General features: G+C 41.1%; 1 non-coding gene across 1 annotated transcript; it reads left to right on the forward strand.

Annotated features, from left to right (window-relative positions):
• The first annotated feature begins 8,635 nt into the window (after positions 1 to 8,635).
• Positions 8,636 to 8,743, forward strand: LOC130970978 (small nucleolar RNA R71). The gene has a single exon (XR_009082219.1). It is a non-coding gene; the product is annotated as a small nucleolar RNA R71 (small nucleolar RNA).
• The last annotated feature ends 629 nt before the right edge of the window (positions 8,744 to 9,372 follow it).

Genomic DNA, 9,372 nt, shown 5'->3' on the forward strand with positions numbered 1-9,372 from the left:
TAAATCTTAGTCAGGCAGACTCAGATATATATGGTGATGAACGAAAATAACATAAAAGATAAAGATAGTGATACTTATGTAAACTCATTGGTAGGAACTTCAGATAAGCGCATGAAGATGCCTTCCCTTCCGTCTCTCTGCTTTCCTACTGTCTTCATCCAACCCTTCTTACTCCTTTCCATGGCAAGCTCGTATAGGGTCTCACTGTTGTCAGCAGCTACCTCCCATCCTCGCAGTGAAAGCTAATGCTCAATACTCTGTCACAGTACGGCCAATCACCGGTTCGGTTCCCTCCCCTACCGGAATAGAATAACTCTTTTGCGTCTGTCACTAACGCCCAGTAGGTTACAGGTTTGAAGCACGTCACAGTCATTCAGTCATTGAATCCTACTCAGAATACCACAGACAAGGTTAGACCTTCCGGATTCTCTTGAATGCTGCCATCAATTCTTGCCTATACCACGAAGACTCTGATCTCATGGAATGGCTGGCTCGTTTGTCAGGCGAGCACTCGGTTGTCAGGCGATCAACCATGCATCGTGCAATCAAGAATCCAAGAGATATTCACCAAGCCTCAGATGCTTGTAGAACAAGAATGGTTGTCAGTCACCTTGTTCATGGGTGAGAATGGTGATGGGTGTCAATCATCACCTTCATCATGTTGAAGAACAAGTGATATCTTGGACAAAGAACAAGCGGAATTGAATGGAAGAACAATAGTAATTGCATTAATACTCGAGGTACAGCAGAGCTCCACACCTTAATCTATGGTGTGTAGAAACTCCACCGTTGAAAATACATAAGCATAAGGTCTAGGCATGGCCGAATGGCCAGCCTCCCAATGATCTAAGAACTAAAATGTTCAAAGATGATCTAGAGATCTAAAAGTGATCAAAGATTTCTAAGTGATCAAAAGATTTCTATACAATAGTAAAAGGTCCTACTTATAAGAAACTAGTAGCCTAGGGTGTACAGAAATGAGTAAATGACATAAAAATCCTCTTCCGGGCCCACTTGGTGTGTGCTTGGGCTGAGCAATGAAGCAATTTCGTGTAGAGACTCTTCTTGGAGTTAAACGCCAGCTTTGGTGCCAGTTTGGGCGTTTAACTCCCATTAGGTGCCAGTTCCAGCGTTTAACGCTGGGATTTCTTGAGGTGACTTTGAACGCCGGTTTGGGCCATCAAATCTTGGGCAAAGTATGGACTATTATATATTGCTGGAAAGCCCAGGATGTCTACTTTCCAACGCCGTTAAGTGCGCGCCAATTGGGCTTCTGTAGCTCCAGAAAATCCACTTCGAGTGCAGGGAGGTCAGAATCCAACAGCATCTGCAGTCCTTTTGAGTCTCTGGATCAGATTTTTGCTCAGGTCCCTCAATTTCAGCCAGAAAATACCTGAAATCACAGAAAAACACACAAACTCATAGTAAAGTCCAGAAAAGTGAATTTTAACTAAAAACTAATAAAAATATACTAAAAACTAACTATATCATATCAAAAACATACTAAAAACAATGCCAAAAAGTATACAAATTATCCGCTCATCAGATACCATGATATATTTGTTGAGTGATTTCAGGCTCTAGAGGCAAGATTGCCTAGGCAAAAGTGGAAGAAAGCATGTACATGGGAGAATACATGAAGAAAACTAGGAAAAGCACACATAGACAAGTGTGCGTGCGCACAAGAAGAAAATCGGCCGGTATGCGTGCGCACAACCCTCTGTGCATACGCACAAGTGAACATTCAGCAAAGTATGCGTATGCACACATCTGTGCATATGCACAGGTCCCTGCACGTGGATTCATTAATGAACACCTGATTCGCAATTTTTGGGGCTTTTGGCCTAATTTTGGAAACCTGAAGCTGGTGTTGAAGTGCTATATCAAGGGACATTAACACATATGAAGGGAGGAGCTCATTTTAGATAGTTTTACAACATAATTTAGGAGTAGGAGTAGTATAGAATAGAAATTGCTCTCTTAGGGTTTTTAATTAGGATTCATTGTAGCATTTTATAGCAAGCTTTGATCTTTGATTTTGCTCATCTTTATTGTAAGTACTCTTGATCTTCTCTTTAATTATACTACTTTTGCTTTTATTTTCTTATGGTTCAAGTTACTTTGTTTATATATGAAATTTTGGTATCTTGAATTTTTGATTGATGAATTTAGTGTTTTATGCTTTCTTTATGTTTGATTGAATGTCTATGGTTGATATTGTGAATAGTTTGGATATAGTTTTCATTTTTCCTTATAATTTCTCATGTTTTGGTTTTATGCCCACAAGGTGTTTGTGAAAATGCCAATTATGAGTTTTGAGTAAATTTTCACACCTTGGCTTGGGAATTGAGTTCCTAGGTTACTAGAGTCATAATGTCTGACATTTAGTGGCGATTCATGGGTAGTTAGTTGACTCTTATTTCCATTGACACTAGCTTTTTAAAAATTAATTTGGTAAGTTAGTGGTGCACAAAATTGTGATCATCAATGGCGCCATCAACATGGTACGCTCAATTGCAATATCAACTTTTTATCACAACTTCGCACAACTAACCAGCAAGTGCACTGGGTTGTCCAAGTAATAAACCTTACGCGAGTAAGGGTCGATCCCACGGAGATTGTTGGTATGAAGCAAGCTATGGTCAACTTGTAAATCTCAATCAGGCAGATTCAAATGGTTATAGATGATTTATGAATAAAACATAAAATAAGGATAGAGATACTTATGTAATTCATTGATGAGAATTTCAGATAAGCGTATGGAGAAGCTTTGTCCCTTCCGTCTCTCTGCTTTCCTACTGTCTTCATCCAATCCTTCTTACTCCTTTCCGTGGCAAGCTCTATGTTGGGCATCATTGTTGTCAGTGGCTACAGTCCCGTCCTCTCAGTGAAAATGTTCAACGCGCTCTGTCACAGCACGGCTAATCATCTGTCGGTCCTCAATCAAGTTGGAATAGAATCCAGTGATTCTTTTGCGTCTGTCACTAACGCCCAGCCTTCAGGAGTTTGAAGCTCGTCGCAGTCATTCAATCATTGAATCCTACTCAGAATACCACAGACAAGGTTTAGACCTTCCGGATTCTCTTGAATGCCGCCATCAATTCTAGCTTATACCACGAAGATTCCGATTAAGGGATCCAAGAGATATCCACTCAATCTAAGGTAGAACGGAGGTGGTTGTCAGGCACACGTTCATAGGTGAGAATGATGATGAGTGTCACAGATCATCACATTCATCAAGTTGAGGAACAAGTGATATCTTAGAACAAGAACAAGCTGAATTGAATAGAAGAACAATAGTAATTGCATTAATACTCAAGGTACAGCAGAGCTCCACACCTTAATCTATGGTGTGTAGAAACTCCACCGTTGAAAATACATAAGAACAAGGTCTAGGCATGGCCGAATGGCCAGCCTCCCAATGATCTAAGAACTAGACGTCCAAAGATGATCCTAAGATCTAAAATGATCAAAAGATTCAAAGATCTAAAGATGAAAATACAATAGCAAAAGGTCCTATTTGTAGAGAACTAGTAGCCTAGGGTTTACAAAAATGAGTAAATGACATAAAAATTCACTTCCGGGCCCACTTGGTGTGTGCTTGGGCTGAGCATTGAAGCTTTCATGTGTAGAGACTTTTCTTGGAGTTAAACGCCAGCTTTTGTGCCAGTTTGGGCGTTTAACTCCCATTCTTGTGCCAGTTCCGGCGTTTAACGCCGGGCAGTTTTGAGCTGATTTGGAACGCCGGTTTGGGCCATCAAATCTCGGGCAAAGTATGGACTATTATACATATCTGGAAAGCCCAGGATGTCTACTTTCCAACTCAGTTGAGAGCGCACCAATTGGGCTTCTGTAGCTCCATAAAATCCATTTCGGGTGCAGGGAGGTCGGAATCCAACAGCATCTGCAGTCCTTTTCCGCCTCTGAATCAAATTTCCGCCAGAAAATACTTGAAATCACAGAAAAACACACAAACTCATAGTAAAGTCCAAAAAAGTGAATTTTAACTAAAAACTAATAAAAATATAATAAAACTAACTAAAACATACTATAAACATACTAAAAACAATGCCAAAAAGCGTATAAATTATCCGCTCATCACAATACCAAACTTAAATTGTTGCTTGTCCCTAAGAAACTAAAAATCAAATAAGATAAAAAGAAGAGAATATGAAATGAATTCCAAAAACATCTATGAAGATCAGTATTAATTAGATGAGCGGGGCTTTTAGCTTTCTGCCTCTGAATAGTTTTGGCATCTCACTCTATCCTTTGAAATTCAGAATGATTGGCTTCTATAGGAACTCAGAATCCAGATAGTGTTATTGATTCTCCTAGTTAGGTTTGATGATTCTTGAACACAGCTACTTTATGAGTCTTGGCCCGTGGCCCAAAGCACTCTATCTTCCAGTATTACCACCGGATACACACATGCCACAGACACATAATTGGGTGAACCTTTTCAGATTGTGACTCAGCTTTGCTAGAGTCCCCAATTAGAGGTGTCCAGGGTTCTTAAGCACACTCTTTTCTGCCTTGGATCACAACTTTATTATTTTTTTTCTCTCTTTTTTTTCGTTTTTATTTTGTATTCACTACTTTTTCTTGCTTCAAGAATCATTTTTATGATTTTTCAGATCCTCAGTAACATGTCTCCTTTTTCATCGAGCCAATCATTCATGAACAACAAATTCAAAAGACATATGCACTGTTCAAGCATACATTCAGAAACCAAGAGTATTGCCACCACATCAAAATAATTAATCTGTTATAAAATTTAAAATTCATGCAATTCTTCTCTCTTTCAATTAAGAACATTTTTCATTTAAAAAAGGTGATGGATTCATATGACATTCATAACTTTAAGGCATAGACACTAAGACACTAATGATCATAAGACACAAACATAAATAAAACATAAAGCATAATTTTCGAAAAACAGAAAAATAAAGAACAAGGAGATTAAAGAACGGGTCCACCTTAATGATGGCTGCTTGTTCTTCCTCTTGAAGATCTTATGGAGTGCTTGAGCTCCTCAATGTCTCTTCCTTGCCTTTGTTGCTCCTCTCTCATGATTCTTTGATCTTCTCTAATTTCATGGAGGAGGATGGAATGTTCTTGGTGCTCCACCCTTAGTTGTCCCATGTTGGAACTCAATTCTCCTAGGGAGGTGTTGATTTGCTCCCAATAGTTTTGTGGAGAAAAGTGCATCCCTTGAGGTGTCTCAGGGATTTCATGATGAGTGGGATCTCTTGTTTGCTCCATCCTTTTCTTATTGTTGGGCTTGTCCTTATCAATGAGGATGTCTCCCTCTATGTCAATTCCAACTGAATAACAGAGGTGACAAATGAGATGAGGAAAGGCTAACCTTGCTAAGGTAGAGGACTTGTCCGCCACCTTATAAAGTTCTTGGGCTATAACCTCATGAACTTCTACCTCTTCTCCAATCATGATGCTATGAATCATGATGGCCCGTTCTATAATAACTTCGGACCGGTTGCTAGTGGGAATGATTGAGTGCTGGATAAACTCCAACCATCCCCTAGCCTCGGGCTTGAGGTCATGCTTTCTCAGTTGAACCGGCTTTCCTCTTGAATCTCTCTTCCATTGAGCGTCCTCTTCATAAATGTCTATGAGGACATGGTCCAACCTTTGATCAAAGTTGACCCTTCTAGTGTAAGGGTGTTCATCTCCTTGCATCATGGGCAAGTTGAATTCCAACCTTACATTTTCCAGACTAAAATCTAAGCATTTCCCCCGAACTATTGTAAGCCAATTCTTTGGGTCCGGGTTCACATTTTGACATGGTTCTTGGTGATCCATGCATTGGCATAGAACTCTTGAACCATTAAGATTCTGACTTGTTGAATGGGGTTGGTAAGAACTTCCCAACCTCTTCTTCAGATCTCATGTCAGATCTCCAGATATTCACTCTTTTTGGGTTTGAAAGGGACCTCGGGGATCACTTTCTTCATGGCCACAACTTCATAGAAGTGGTCTTGATGCACCCTTGAGATGAATCTCTCCATCTCCCATGACTCGGAGGTGGAAGCTTTTGCCTTCGCTTTCCTCTTTCTAGAGGTTTATCCGGCCTTAGGTGCCATAAATGGTTATGGAAAAACAAAAAGCAATGCTTTTACAACACCAAACTTAGAAGGTTTGCTCGTCCTCGAGCAAAAGAAGAAAGAAGATAGTAGAAGAAGAAGAAATAGAGGAGATGGAGGAGGCTTTGTGGTTCGGCCAAGGGGGAGAAGTAGTGTTTAGGTTGTGTGAAAATGAAGGAGTGAAGATGGGCTTATATAGGGGTGGAGAGAGGGGTAGGGTTCGGTCATGTCTGGGTGGGTTTGGGAGGTAAAGTGGTTTGAATTTGAATGGTGAGGTAGGTGGGGTTTTATGAAGGATGGATATGAGTGGTTTTTGGGGGAAGATGTGTTGAGGTGATTGGTGAATGGGTGAAGAAGAGAGAGAGTGGTAGGGTAGGTGGGGATCCTGTGGGGTCCACAGATCCTGAGGTGTCAAGGAAAATTCATCCCTGCACCAAGTGCGCGAGCAAAAATGCTCTTTATGCCAATTCTGGTGTTAAACGCCGGGCTGGTGCCCATTTCTGGCATTTAACGCCAACTTCTTGCCCTTTCCTGGCGTTTAACGCCAGTCTGGTGCCCCTTTCTGGCGTTAAACGCCCAGAATGGTGCCAGACTGGGCGTTAAACGCCCATTTGCTGCCCTTACTGGCGTTTAAACGCCAGCAAGGTTTTCCTCCAGGGTGTGCTGTTTTTCATTCTGTTTTTGCTTTTTCAATTGATTTTGTGAGTTCCCATGATCATCAACCTACAGAAAACATAAAATAACAAAGGAAAATAGATAAATATAACGTTGGGTTGCCTCCCAACAAGCGCTTCTTTAATGTCAGTAGCATGACAGTGGGCTCTCATGGAACCTCACAGATACTCAGAGCAATGTTGGAACCTCCCAACACCAAACTTAGAGTTTGAATGTGGGGGTTCAACACCAAACTTAGAAGTTGGTTGTGGCCTCACAACACCAAACTTAGAGCTTGACTGTGGGGGCTCTGTTTCGCTCTATTTTGAGAGAAGCTCTTCATGCTTCCTCTTCATGGTAACAGAGGGATATCCTTGAGCCTTAAACACAAGGGATTCTTCATTCACTTGAATGATCAATTCTCCTCTGTCAACATCAATCACAGCCTTTGCTGTGGCTAGGAAGGGTCTGCCAAGGATGATAGATTCATCCATGCACTTCTCAGTCTCTAGGACTATGAAATCAGCAGGGATGTAATGGTTTTCAACCTTTACCAGAACATCCTCTACCAGTCCATAAGCTTGTTTTCTTGAATTGTCTGCCATCTCTAGTGAGATTCTTGTAGCTTGCACCTCAAAGATCCCTAGCTTCTCCATTACAGAGAGAGGCATGAGGTTTATACTTGACCCTAAGTCACACCGAGCCTTCTTAAAGGTCATGGTGCCTATGGTACAAGGTATTGAAAACTTCCCAGGATCCTGTCTCTTTTGAGGTAATCTCTGCCTAATCAATTCATCCAGTTCTTTGGTGTGTAAAGGGGGTTCGTCCTCCCAAGTCTCATTACCAAATAACTTGTCATTTAGCTTCATGATTGCTCCAAGGTATTTAGAAACTTGCTCTTCAATGACATATTCGTCCTCTTCAGAGGAAGAATACTCATCAGAGCTCATGAATGGCAGAAGTAAATCCAATGGAATCTCTATGGTCTCAGTGTGAGCCTCAGATTTCCATGGTTCCTCATTAGGGAACTCATTGGAGGCCAGTGGACGTCCATTGAGGTCTTCCTCAATGGCGATCACTGCCTCTTCCTCCTCTCCAAGTTCGGCCATGTGGGTCATGTTAATGGCCTTGCATTCTCCTTTTGGATTCTCTTCTGTATTACTTGGAAGAGTACTATGAGGGAGTTCAGTAATTTTCTTGCTCAGCTGTCCCACTTATGCCTCCAAATTCCTAATGGAGGACCTTATTTCAGTCATGAAACTTTGAGTGGTTTTGATTAGATCAGAGACCATGGTTGCTAAGTCAGAGTGGCTATGCTTCGAATTCTCTGTCTGTTGCTGAGAAGATGATGGAAAAGGCTTGCCATTGCTAAACCTGTTTCTTCCACCATTATTGTTGTTGAAACCTTGTTGAGGTCTCTGTTGATCCTTCCATGAGAGATTTGGATGATTTTTCCATGAAGGATTATAGGTGTTTCCATAGGGTTCTCCCATGTAATTCACCTCTTCCATTGAAGGGTTCTCAAGATCATAAGCTTCTTCTTCAGATGAAGCATCCTTAGTACTGCCTGGTGTAGCTTGCATTCCAGACAGACTTTGAGAAATCATATTGACTTGCTGAGTCAATATTTTGTTCTGAGCCAATATGGCATTCCGAGTATCAATCTCAAGAACTCCTTTCTTCTGATTCGTCCCATTGTTCACAGTATCCCTTTCAGAAGTGTACATGAATTGGTTATTTGCAACCATTTCAATGAGCTCTTGAGCTTCTGCATGCGTCTTCTTCAGATGAAGAGATCCTCCAGCAGAGTTGTCCAATGACATCTTGGACAGTTCAGACAGACCATCATAGAATATACCTATGACGCTCCATTCAGAAAGCATGTCAGAAGGACATTTTCTAATTAATTGTTTGTATCTTTCCCAAGCTTCATAGAGGGATTCACCTTCCTTCTGTCTGAAGGTTTGGACTTCCACTCTAAGCTTACTCAATTTTTGAGGTGAAAAGAACTTTGCCAAGAAGGCATTGACTAGCTTTTCCCAAGAGTTCAGGCTTTCTTTAGGTTGTGAGTCCAACCATATCCTAGCTCTGTCTCTTACAGCAAAAGGGAATAGCATAAGTCTGTAGACCTCAGGGTCAACCCCATTAGTCTTGACAGTGTCACAGATTTGCAAGAATTCAGCTAAAAACCGATGAGGATCTTCCAATGGAAGTCCATGGAACTTGCAATTCTGTTGCATTAGGGAAACTAATTGAGGCTTAAGCTCAAAGTTGTTTGCTCCAATAGCAGGGATAGAGATGCTTCTCCCATAGAAGTCGGGAGTAGGTGTAGTAAAGTCACCCAGCACATTCCTTGCATTGTTGGCATTGTTGTTGTTTTCGGCTGCCATGGGTTCTTCTTCTTTGATGATTTCAGTTAGGTCTTCTACAGAGAGTTGTGCTTTAGCTTCTCTTAGCTTTTGCTTCAAGGTCCTTTCAAGTTCAAAGTCAGCCTCAACAAGAATGCTTTTGTCTTTGTTCCTGCTCATATGAAAGAGAAGAGAACAAGAAAATACGGAATCCTCTATGTCACAGTATAGAGATTCCTTGAGGTGTCAGAGGAAAAGAAAAATAG

This window comes from Arachis stenosperma, chromosome 3 (assembly GCF_014773155.1).
Source record: "Arachis stenosperma cultivar V10309 chromosome 3, arast.V10309.gnm1.PFL2, whole genome shotgun sequence".
Lineage (NCBI taxonomy): Eukaryota > Viridiplantae > Streptophyta > Magnoliopsida > Fabales > Fabaceae > Arachis > Arachis stenosperma.